General features: G+C 37.9%; 1 long non-coding RNA gene across 1 annotated transcript; it reads right to left on the bottom strand.

Annotated features, from left to right (window-relative positions):
* Nucleotides 1–10,501: 10,501 nt before the first annotated feature.
* Nucleotides 10,502–11,835, bottom strand: LOC309496183. Its single transcript, XR_014205040.1, has 3 exons — nt 11,579–11,835; nt 11,454–11,492; nt 10,502–10,571 (listed from the first exon to the last, which is right to left on the bottom strand). It is a non-coding gene; the product is annotated as an uncharacterized lncRNA (long non-coding RNA).
* Nucleotides 11,836–12,582: the final 747 nt, after the last annotated feature.

Below are 12,582 nucleotides of genomic sequence, written 5' to 3'. Positions count from 1 at the left end.
CAAAATGTCTTATTTCTGAATGAATCCAAAAGTGAGGTTATAGTCTTTGGCCCCCATGACAACTTTAAGAGCAGTAACATTGATCTGGATTACCTTTCTCCAATTTCATCTTGCATTAAGAACTTAGGTGTTCTCTGCACTGCAAAAAAAGGGGTGTCTAAAACAAGATAAAAACACTAAATCTGAAGGAAAAGGTACTCAAAACAAGTGAAATTATCTGTCCATGCAGCAAGATAATTTCACTTGACAAGATTTCTTGAATTAAGACAGTTAAATCTAGAAACAAGCATGTCTACAGAGGTATTTGGAAGGCTTAAAATAAGCCGCAAAATGCTGGTTTTAAGATCAGGTAACTTAAAGGTAACTTTTTACAGCCCCAAAATAAGTGAAATATACTAAATATAAGCATAAAATGCTGGTTTTAAGATCAGATTACTTCATTTTACTTTTTACAGCCCCAAAATAAGTTAAATATACTAAATATAAGCAAAACAAAAAGCTGGTTTCAAGAGGAGATTACTTAAATTTAAGCTTTTTACAGCCCCAAAATAAGTTAAATATACTAAATATAAGCAAAAAAATGCTTGTTTTAAGATGAGATTACCTAAATTTAAACTTTTTACAGCCTCAAAATAAGTAAAATATACTAAATATAAGCAATTACATATTTAGTTTTCTTACTTTTAGCAAATTAAGCTGAAGATTAGTAAAATATATATTTTATATATATATATATATATATATATATATATATATATATATATATATATATATTACATTTAGAGAAAAAATACTCAGTATTAGTGAAGAATGACTAAGCTCTGTCTTAATGCAAGCTGGTTTATCTTGAAACGAGGCTTACTTCATGTTAAAACTAAACCTTAAAACCTAAAGCCTGTCCTTATTTTTAGAATATACATCTTAATGGTATAGAAATCACAATGGCTTATAAGAGCTGTCAACATTGATTTAACACTTAACATCAGCAGTGAGTCAGGTATGCATTATTACAATCAATCAATCTTTACAATAAAGACATTTGGATATATTTTTTTCACAATCCACTAAAGAGCAAAAACTAGCCCTCTCAGTTATGTATCAGCATTTTTCAATGAACGTATCCTTTGAAATACAGGCCTCGATGAGGTAAAACTTAGACTCAAGATCTACTGGAACCCCTGTGAGTAATTTAAGCAAATAACTAAGTGACACTGTAATAAGCTTGTGGAATACACAAAACTATAGGCACCGCTAACAATAACAAAAACAACTGACATGACAAAATACTTCTTGACATTCAGTTACTTCTCAATGAAAGATTTCCAATCAGCCATTGCTTTCTTGTATGCACTAGTGGCATCTTGATCGTGGATTGTGTCACCAATTACCTCTGTTTGAATAACAGAGAGGAGCGTTGCAACACATTTTGGATATGTTAAGTGCAAAGTGTAGTAGTATGCCATTAACACCAACATCCCGTCTGAGAAATCTTCCTGCGGGAGGGTGGTCACAGGTACGTTACCCACAGCCACGATGGTGGTGATCCATCAGAAAGCAGAACTGGGGAGGAGAGAGGACGCTTCTCCAGGTACAGGACAGGGTCTTCGCCTGACTGGAACAGAATAAAAAGAATGCGTTTAAAAAACATTTGTTTGACTGATCAAGGTGAATTTAGGATGGATTAAAAACTGATGCAAGGTGGTTTAATGTTTCTGGAACGAATTAATAGAATAATTAATCGAAGGTTTTGAAACATTTCTTGGTATTCCTTTCTGTGAACACCATTTGAGGGACACCAGAGGCACTTCTGTTTTCCCCTTTTCGCATAAATTAGGTCATATCTGTGATTGTGAACTTAGGGTGTATTGTTACTGTAAATATGAACATGCACAACAATGTGAGAAAATAAGACACTTCAAAGAGGACAGTAAGGAATCAACACAAAAATGTTCTTACCTTCAGGATATGAAGAAGTGCCTCACAGCTATTTCCAAGCTTCTTTGGTGGTGAAGTTGGTGAGGGGAAAAGGGATGGGAGTGCATTGAAGAGGGCGAGCGTGAACTCCACTAAAGAATAGAAAGATGAACAGATTGGTCTGAATATGGTATAAATAAAAATACATTAGCATATGGAACAGCAACTTACCTCCACAGACATCCAAAGAGAAAGGGGGTTTCAGGGCTTTCTTCCACACACCATAGAACTGCACCTTGGCACAAAAGTCTGCCCATCTTCCTTTCACTTCCTCGATGTATCTGCTGTTGGTGCCACCTACTATGTGCTGCAGTTCATCCATTGCCTAAGACAGCATTGTGCACAGTTATTCAACCATTCACAATGCTTTTTAGAACACAGATGGATAGACAGTAATTCAAGTGCAGGTAGATAAAAAAAACATACATTTCGCACATCTTTGAAGCATGGATAAGCCTCAAAGATTTTTGCAGGTCGGTCTTCTTCCCTAGTAATATCTGCATCAATGAAAGCCCATCTGGCCTGAAACTCAAGGTCCAAAACTTGAGCAACATCGTTTTTATTGGGTTTTGCATTGGGCTTATTGTACATGTTACTCAAGGTTCTGTAGTGCCTAGCCTGCATCTTCATACTGTCCTGTCCGACTGAAATGACAAAAAACAGAGCTGAGACATTTCAATGTAAACACTTCAACACAGGGGAAATAAAGCGTGGTTAAAATACAATGCCCTATTTTTTGGGAAACTTACAGCAGTAATTTTTTTTTAGAAGTTTATGTTTTATTACGTGGGGAAAAAAAAGAAGAAAGGAAATAAAATAAGTATATATATGTACTGATTGAACAAATGACCAAACTGGTCACTAATTAGTTATTTAAAACAAACAAACAAAAACTATAATTTGAAATGCTTGATCGTTAAGTGATTGCTGACCCAAATCAAATCAATGAACTTAATTGAAATAAGGCCAATACAATAATTTGATATTGTTTCAACAAAACAAATATTGTTTATTGAGGACCAGCGTTCAGCATAGAGGATGCGCACGGCAAGAGCGCGGCAAGGCAAGAGCGCGCAAGTGTTTTTTTCAGAATACTCAGTTCTCCTGTTATTTCAGTGTTGTATTTGCATTAAGGTGAGGCTATCTTCGATTCTCAGCTTATTTGTCATTTTTAACTTCACATAATTCTGTATTTTATTTAGACGCGTTGCTACATTAATAAACAGCCGCCCACTTCTAGTCTTTGGTGACTTCAACATTCATCTCGAAAAGCCACATGCAACAGACTTCATCTCTCTCCTAGCGTCTTTCGATCTCAAACGACTCATCACCACAGGTACTCACAAATCAGGCAACCAACTGGACCTGGTTTACACACGCAACTGCATCACAGACAACATTTTGGTGACACCTCTCCATGTTTCAGATCATTTCCTCATTACTTTCAGTCTACAACTCTCTACCCCCGCACCACCAACCCCACCACCAGTCACTTTCAGGCGAAACCTGCGCTCACTTTCTCCCTCCCATCTTTCCTCTGCCGTGTCATCTTCTCTTCCCCCACCCTCACAATTCTCATCTCTGGATGTAAATACCGCAACGGATACCTTATGCTCCATCTTAACTTCTTCTCTAGACAATATCTGCCCTCTCTCCTCCAGGCCAGCACGCGCTACTCCCTCCAACCCCTGGTTATCTGAGGTTCTTCGTGAACACCGGACTGAACTCAGGGCAGCGGAGAGGAAATGGCGCAAATCAAAAGACACATCTGACCTGAGTATGTATAAATCTCTCCTCTCTTCCTTTTCTGTTGATATTCATGCTGCAAAATCTTCATACTTCCACAACAAGATCAACAGCTCCTCCAACATACGATCACTCTTCAAGACATTCAACTCTCTCCTCTGTCCACCTCCACCACCACCCACCTCCTCTTTAACCCTCTGAGGTCTGAGCTGTTTTCTGGGCCCTGGAGGTGTTCTGACATGCTCTGACATTTGTGTTTTTTTCTGTTACTAGTGACATTTTCATGGCTAAAGTCTAATTACACTGTATTCAGCACAAACTCTGCTACAATAATATATCAGCAGCATGTATGTAAAAGTTTGTAGTTTTGAGATAATAACATTTATGCGTGGTTTGTGAAAATACTAAAAAAAATTCTCACTGAAATAAGGCCATGAAACCCATACTGATTATTTCTTCACAAGACTTTTGAAAATTGTATGACATAGCCTAGAATATTTGCTCCAAAACTATGTGAAAATCACCCTGACTGCTCATTCAGATAAGACAATATATTGATTTAAAATTTCTAAGACGTGTTTTGTGTGACAAAGCCATATGCGAAGAGGCGTGATCATCTCATTAATATGTAAGCTTTTAACACCTGAGAAAGACAAAGACACTCCCCTAACTGCCCTATTAGGAGCGATCAGGCCCTGTCATTCAGAGCAACCTTGCACAAAGAATGAGGAGATTTAAAAAAGAATGGCTTTTAGATTGTTTGGATTTATTTACAACACAACACAATCCAAAAATACAAATGACAAAAGAGCACATTGAAAACAATGATCCAAAGACAGAGACCTTTGTGCCATTCCTAAAAACATTGTACATACCTTTAATTTCCAAGGTGTTTGATTTTCACTTTACCATGTTCATGTACAGAGACTCATGTGAATGTTGAAGTCAGCAGGACTCAGTTGCATCTGGTCCCTGAAAGAAAAAAAAAAAGGAAAAAACTGTGAACATACTGATATCAAGAGAAACTATAGGGCTGCACGATTTTGGGAATAGATTTTAGATTTTTCTGGTTAAAATTTCTTTTTAAAATTCACAGAATACACACACACACACACACGTTTCCAACAATATATAATGAACACCAGGTTTGTTGTGCCTTGTAGGCATAGGCTACGCAGTGCTGCATAAAATAATAATAACAATAAATTAAATCTTCCAAAAGATTTCAAGAACAACTACGCTAGAGAAAAATATATTGATTATCATATGTTACTTCAAATGTTTCCATTCGTTATGATGATATGAAATGAGATAATAGTAAAAACATAAAGCCTAATGTTTGGTGCATTTTTCCTTTCAAACGCAATCGCGCTCCAAAATATGATACATTCAAACCCACAGCGCGCTCCAAAATATGATACTCAAACCCACAGCGCGCTCCAAAATATTAAACATTATGGTTATACATATCTATGTTTGAGCAGATATCCACAAACAGTATTTAACAGTAAACACGGGTCTAAATAGTATAATATTCACCATATACAGTATCTAGCAACAGTTCAACTGCAATGTGAAGTTTATGCAACAATACCATAAACTAATAAGTAAGAATTTCTTACCTTACATCTTTCTTGTCTTCAAATCGCGTTCTTCTTCTTCTGAGTTAAATCCAATGTAAGCTCAGACGTGTCTTCCAAACTCGACGAAAAGCAGAGACTTGTGAAGTGTTTTGGTGTTTTGTGTTTGAGGTAACGAGGGCGTTCGCGTTCCATGTGGAGATTTGCATGTGAATCTCTTTTGCGCGAGTGGGCGTGGTCGAATTAAAAAGTAATTAGCAAGCGTTTGAGATACTGGACATCCTGTTGGTTTTATACAAATTACTTAAACAGAGAACATTTGTTTGCAGTTTGAATCCGATCATTTAAAAGTACACACTTAAATGTGTATAAAGGTATATGGCTCATAAATGTGTGAGAAGGATTCGCTGAGTTTTGTTTCAGTTTATAGACCTGCTCAAGAAAAAAAAGTTCACCACGACGGAGAGGCAGAACGCACACCCTGTTTATTTTCTTTATTTTACAAAAGCACAATGTTTTGATTTGATTGTAAGTGGACACATACAAAAGTAAAAATATCACAGATTATTTTTTTATATTTCTTTTTTCTGTATAACCATAAATGACGGAGTAATTTAAGTTTATGTTGCTGCTATGTGAAAAAAATCCAGCAAAACGCGTCGGCGCGTTTCTCGACCTCAGAGGGTTAACTGCTGACGATTTTGCGAACTTCTTCACGAACGAAACAACAACTATCAGCAGTCAGTTCTCAGCTCCACACACACAGGAACCCAGACTGACCACTTCCACAGCCAATATCCCTCTGTCCTCCTTTTCTCTGCTATCCAAAGAAGAAGTATCTACACTTCTCCTCTCCAGTCATCCTACCACCTGCCCTCTAGACCCCATCCCCTCACACCTTCTACAAGCCATCTCTCCCACACTTCTACCAGCACTCACACACATCATCAACTCATCCCTACATACTGGCACTTTCCCTACAGCATTCAAACAGGCTCGGGTTACTCCACTGCTTAAAAAAACAACACTAAACACATCATCTGTAGAGAATTACAGACCTATCTCTCTCCTACCATTCATTGCGAAAACACTTGAAAGAGCTGTTTTCAACCAAGTAACATCCTTCTTGTCTCAAAACAACCAGCTGGATGTCAACCAATCTGGCTTCAAGAAAGGGCATTCAACTGAGACTGCACTACTGTCGGTCACTGAAGCCCTACGGATCGCAAAAGCTGCTTCCAAATCTTCAGTCCTCATTCTCCTGGATCTGTCTGCTGCCTTCGACACTGTGAATCATCAGATCCTTATGTCCAGCCTCTCATCACTGGGCATCACAGGAACTTCCCTCCGTGGTTCGAGGGCTATCTCACAGGTAGGTCCTTCAGGGTCGGATGGAGAGGCCCTCTACAGCACAACTTCACTATCCAGCTAGAATCATCATCAATCACCCCATCAAGGTCGGTCAGAAATCTTGGAGTAACGTTTGATGACCAGCTGACCTTCACAGATCACATTTCAAAGACAGCTCGATCATGCAGGTTTGCACTGCACAACATCAGGAAGATCAGGCCTTTCCTAACTGAGCATGCAACACAACTTCTCGTCCAGGCCCTGGTCATTACTAGGCTTGACTACTGCAATGCTCTTCTGGCTGGACTTCCATCATGTGCAACTAAACCTCTACAAATGATTCAGAACGCTGCAGCTCGTCTTGTCTTCAACGAGCCCAAGAGGGCCCACGTCACTCCTTTGTTCATCTCACTGCACTGGCTACCTCCCTCTGCTCGCATCAAGTTCAAGGCATTGACGCTTGCTTACAGATCTGTCACAGGCTCAGCTCCCTCCTACTTTCACTCACTCCTACAAGTCTACATCCCTACCAGAAGCCTTCGATCGGTCAACGAGCGACGTCTCGTGGTTCCATCACAGAGAGCCAAAAAATCACTTTCCAGAACATTCTCATTCACAGTTCCATGCTGGTGGAATGATCTCCCCACCCGCATCCGGAATGCAGAATCCATGACAACATTCAAAAAAGAGCTGAAAACTCTTCTCTTCCGTGAGCACTTAACCTCATAATTTAAAAAAAAATAAATAAAACAACCTTTTCCTGTAAATTCTCGCTTATCGGGCTTATGCTACTCTGAATAATGCCTGAACTTCGTATTTTGAGCACTTCTTGCGTTGTTTTTGCCTCTTCGCGATGACTTGCTTAATTTAGTCCAAATTTGTAAGTCGCTTTGGATAAAAGCGTCTGCTAAATGACTAAATGTAAATGTAAATGATTCTTCTAAAGTCAATGTAAGTGCTAAGATGCTGTACTGGAAACAGTCACAGTCTGAGTGCATGCACTAACAATTGGGTAGCAAACTGAGTGATCTCCTAGTCGTTCCCTGCAGTTGTGGTCAAAGTTGCATGTTATTTTGAAATGTCTCTTTTCATCAGGGAGGATAGGGATGTGGGACTGCCCCGTCATCCACTGGAGCATGTGTGGCACTGCAACAGGCTCTGCGTCACCAGCTGCACTCTCTGTCTCCCCATCTGTGATTGATGTATATTTCAAATAACATGAGAAGCTATTCAAATTTACAGATAAAATAAATGATTCAAGAATGTGCTCAGTACATTCAAATTGTTATGTGTAATTGTGTATGCATACTATAAAGTATATAGTACCTGAAATTTCAACCTCCTGCAAGAAATCTTGCAGAAAGTTGATGATCTTCCTCTCAGTTCTCTCTTTAGAAGTCCCCTTTTCACTGAAATTGGGCTGGACGCTCATCATTATGAAATCAGCATCAGGCTATAAAGAAACAGTGAATGCATATTTGGTTAAATATAATGAATGCATATTTGGTTGAAATATAGGCTTGTAAAGGTTATACAAAATGGAAATTCCAATATATTACTAGGCAAATGTAAGAAAGGATTAAGTGGCAGTTCAAATTGATACCTTGATAATGTTCCCAGAACAACATTACCTCTGCAAAGATTAAAAATGTCGAAGACCAGAGATTTCTTTTCATGGACCGATGACGAGGTGGAACTTTTACTTAAAGTGATGGGTGGCTGACGAATCAGGGAAGGATACGCCATGACCGATGACACCCAATCATAGAGCCGAGCGTGAGCTTCTGCGTCATCGTTTCTAAAGTCCTCCGTTTTGACCCGTCCAGACTAAAACGCCCTCCGGAGATTCAAAACGAAAAACTGGTCGGCAGCGTTTCTAAACTTCTCCGTTTTGGGTCTCCGTTTTTGCCGTTTTAGTGTGGACGGGAGATGCAAACGTAGCAAAAGGTCTCAGTTTTTAAACGAAAATGCAGTAGTGTGGACGGGGCCTAAGTCCACTTCTCCTGTGCAGAGGAAGCTGTAGCACCACCCTCTCAAAAAAGCAGGAGGTGGGCCACCTTGTGCCAGGCTGACTGCCATTATTTCACCAATAGTTCTGTGTGCAAGGTACAAAACATCTCAGTTATAAAATCCTTACATCCAGTACATGCAGTAATGTGAAAAAAAAAGTATGTACAAACCTGAAGTTCTCGTTATCAAGGTCTGTCAAGGAGTACTTGGGATTTTTATCCTGGTTTCCAGCTCCTTCAAAGAATCTGTTTTCAATACCAGAAACCATATCTAGGACAAAACAGCAATACCCAGTTTTAGCTGATTGATTGGTTTTGTTTCATATTAGAACACAACAATTAAATGACCAACTTACCAGTTAAAAACTCTTTCCTAAGGGCTCCTGTATCAATACCTGCCTCTCCTATATACACCACCTTCAGAGTACTGGCAGGAGATGCAGCTTTCTTTCTTTTCCACTGCAGAATGCCCCTGTCTGGAAGGTCTTCTCTGTCCACACACAACTTAAATTCTGTTGTTGTGTCAACTTGATGTTCAAGGAAGTCCAATATATCTTCCGTACTTAAAGAGGACAGAGAACATATAAAATAGTCCCAAAATATCAAAAACAATGTGTATACATTATTGCCATTTCATAGTTCGGTAACACTTTATAATAACGTTCAGTTGTAAGTCATGTGTAAGTGGTTAGTTAATGATTAACTAATCATTTACAAAACATTCATAAATGATTAGCAAGTGATATACTAACATTGTATGTATGTTTTGTAAATTTCGTTACAAGTCATTTACAAGTGATTAGTAAATGATTAACTTATTATTTTACGAAACATGACTATGCGTTCATAAGTGATTAATAAGTGATATGTTCATTATTGTATGTATGTTTTGTATATTCAGTTGTAAGTCATTTACAATTGATTAGTTAATGATTAACTAATAAATGTTTAATAAATTATGTTTTTTTTTTGTATGTATGTAGCTATTAGAGGGTGCAGAAAGTGTGGTAAATGCCTTGTTTACACGTACAGATAATTTGTAACAGGTAAGTAACAGTGTTCAACACAATGATGTGTAAACTCATGAATAAATCATTTACAACACTTTCTGCGTCCCCTAATCTAAAGTGTAAACTATTCATCACTTGTAAATGTGTTACACATCATTCGTAGATTACCACTTCAAAAATCAATAGGGCAAGAATCAATGAACATATCACTTATTAATAATTTATGAACGCATAGTCATGTTTTGTAAATAATTAGTTAATCATTTACTAATCACTTGTAAATTACTTGTAACTGAATTTACAAAACATACATAAAATGTTAGTATATCACTTGCTAATCATTTATGAATGTTTTGTAAATGATTAGTTCATCATTAACTAACCACTTATAAATGACTTACAACTGAACGTTATTATAAAGTGTTACCCATAGTTCCATCCAGCAGTGTGCAGAACAGTGTTTGGAAAATAATTAAATTATATGTGATTATGAATTACTGCACCATGTGCTGTGTTAAATAATTTGATAGTATGTGATGTCTTGATAAGATGACTAAAAAACATGAAAACATGGATTGTGTAAATAAATATTTCTGTATTTGATATAAACTCACACGAAAGGCATCTAAATAAAACATACCTTATTGATTTACATACTGGAGTTTGAGCATGGGTACTTGGGCCACTGCTATTTGCTTCAGAAGTCACTATAGATTCAAAGCTGTACATGAAAACAAATGCAGTTTCAAACACCTGTATATGTATACATAGACTTTAACCTGAAAAAAAATAAACGTATTATACAGAGAGCTGAACAAAGCAGATTACCTCTCTCCACAAAGGCTAGCATGGAATGTGATCTCGTCGTCTGGGAATTCTTTGGTGCAAATTGGACAAACCACCTGAAATTTGAAAGAAAGTAGCTCCATGTTACAAGCAACTGAAACAAAGATTACTGGTGCAAAAGGTGTAGTGTGGTTAAAATCAATATGATATATACCGTATTTTCCGGACTATAAGTCGCACTTTTTTTCATAGTTTGGCTGGTCCTGCGATTTATATTCAGGTGCGACTTATATATCAAAATTAATTCAGACTGAGATGAACCAAGAGAAAACATTACCGTCTACAGCCGCGAGAGGGCGCTCTAGTTGGCGGAGTTATTCAGAAGCGACACCATATGAAGAAAATTCAATGGATTCAGTGATGTGGAATGAGATCGCGGGAGCTTGGTGAACTTGTTTACTGGTAACTTGCTTGTTGGACTCCCTGGCTTATGTTAATTTAGCCTATTCAGCTTCCCAGGTATATGTTCTTTATGCTATTGTGTAGCTGAATAACTGTTAATGTGCTGCGTTAACATACCGGACACCTATTCAGCCTGTTGTTCTGTGTGCTACTGTGTAGTTGAATAACTTGCCTTTCCAGATTAAATGTCTGTTCTTGGTCTTGGATTTTGTGAAATAAATTTCTAAATAAATGCGACTTATACTCCAGTGCGACTTATATATGTTTTTTTCCTCTTCATGACGCATTTTTTGACTGATGCGACTTATACTCCGGAGCGACTTATAGTCCGGAAAATACGGTACTAGAGAAAAATGAAGTGTAATTGAGGAAATGTCCACTAGGGGGAAACCAAAGGCTGCAGGCAGTAGCTGACACACTCAATACAGCTGGCGCACAGACAACGAGTTTGTGTCGTCTCATTTTATTTATGTCTATTTTCCCCTTTTCCAGGGGTGCAACAAAGGCAATTAAAGTGATTTTAGTTATGGCCTTACCTTGCACTTGTTCTCCACAACCCATAACTCATCAGAGGACTGCAGATTTACAAAACAGTATTTGAAGTAAAGTATTCAAAATATTTTTATTTTCATTTACATTAGACAAACAAACTTGCTCTCACCTCTTCACAAGTCTCATCGGAGGTGAGTTTTCCCTTGCATGTCTTAATGTGTACTGCAAGCATATGCAAAGGCATCGTCTCATTACACTGGTAACATGTTGTCTTTGGCATTTTTGAAAAATGCTCTGAGTCAGGAGGCAGAGGAGAGGTGTCTAAAGTCTCCTGGAGTGGTACGATGTAAAAAGTGTCTTTGCCCCCCGCTGACGCAGCTCGCAGAGCTTTGACAGAATACCCCTCTGCTTCTGGTGGAATGACAGTCAGCTTCCGTTGACCACTGCCACCTTTATTTAGAGAAAGAGAGAGAGAAAAATGCCTTAAAATGATTTGTTTTGTTGAAGAAAAAAAAACATTTTGTCCATCTGTCATCTCTAATGCTTGCAGCAAGTAATTAATACACCATAAGGGGTTTACATGCACCAAAAATAAATAGAAGATTGGCATTTGATTAACAGTAAATATGACAATTCAACAAAACAATCATAGACTTATAGACCTGTTGCCTTATGCAAGAGCCATCCCCCACAAAGATCCTCCATTTTTGTAAATGTGTTAGCCAGGTGCTTTGAAATCTTGGTTAACGAAAAAGTAAAATTAAAATAAAGATACCCACAGAGAAATCCTTGACAGTGACAAGACTTAAGTATATTTTACAATAACTATCTTTCATTCAAGTCAAAAAGCTGGACTGGGATATGTACCTCTGTGTGGTCACCATCTTCTGGAAGAGACACTGTTTGTCTTCCCATACCCGCCTGGAGGAGTTCAAGCTCCTCAGTTGGCAACGGTGTGTGGGATGTATTTTTGGGAAGAAGATAAAAATTGAGAGCAATTGTTTTGCTTGTCTTTACCAGTTGCTTGGTGGCAGTCAAACACCTCTTTTTACCACGACTGAAGTTTGATTTGAAATATCCTGGAAAAGATCTGTGGATTAAATTACAGCTTTATATTAGTTTATTATATATACAGTAAATATAACAATCAAGCTAATATTCTAAATAGCATAT

The sequence above is a fragment of the Leuciscus leuciscus genome, assembly GCF_965113295.1.
Source record: "Leuciscus leuciscus genome assembly, chromosome: 4".
Lineage (NCBI taxonomy): Eukaryota > Metazoa > Chordata > Actinopteri > Cypriniformes > Leuciscidae > Leuciscus > Leuciscus leuciscus.
This window is presented reverse-complemented; position numbering and strand designations above follow the sequence as displayed.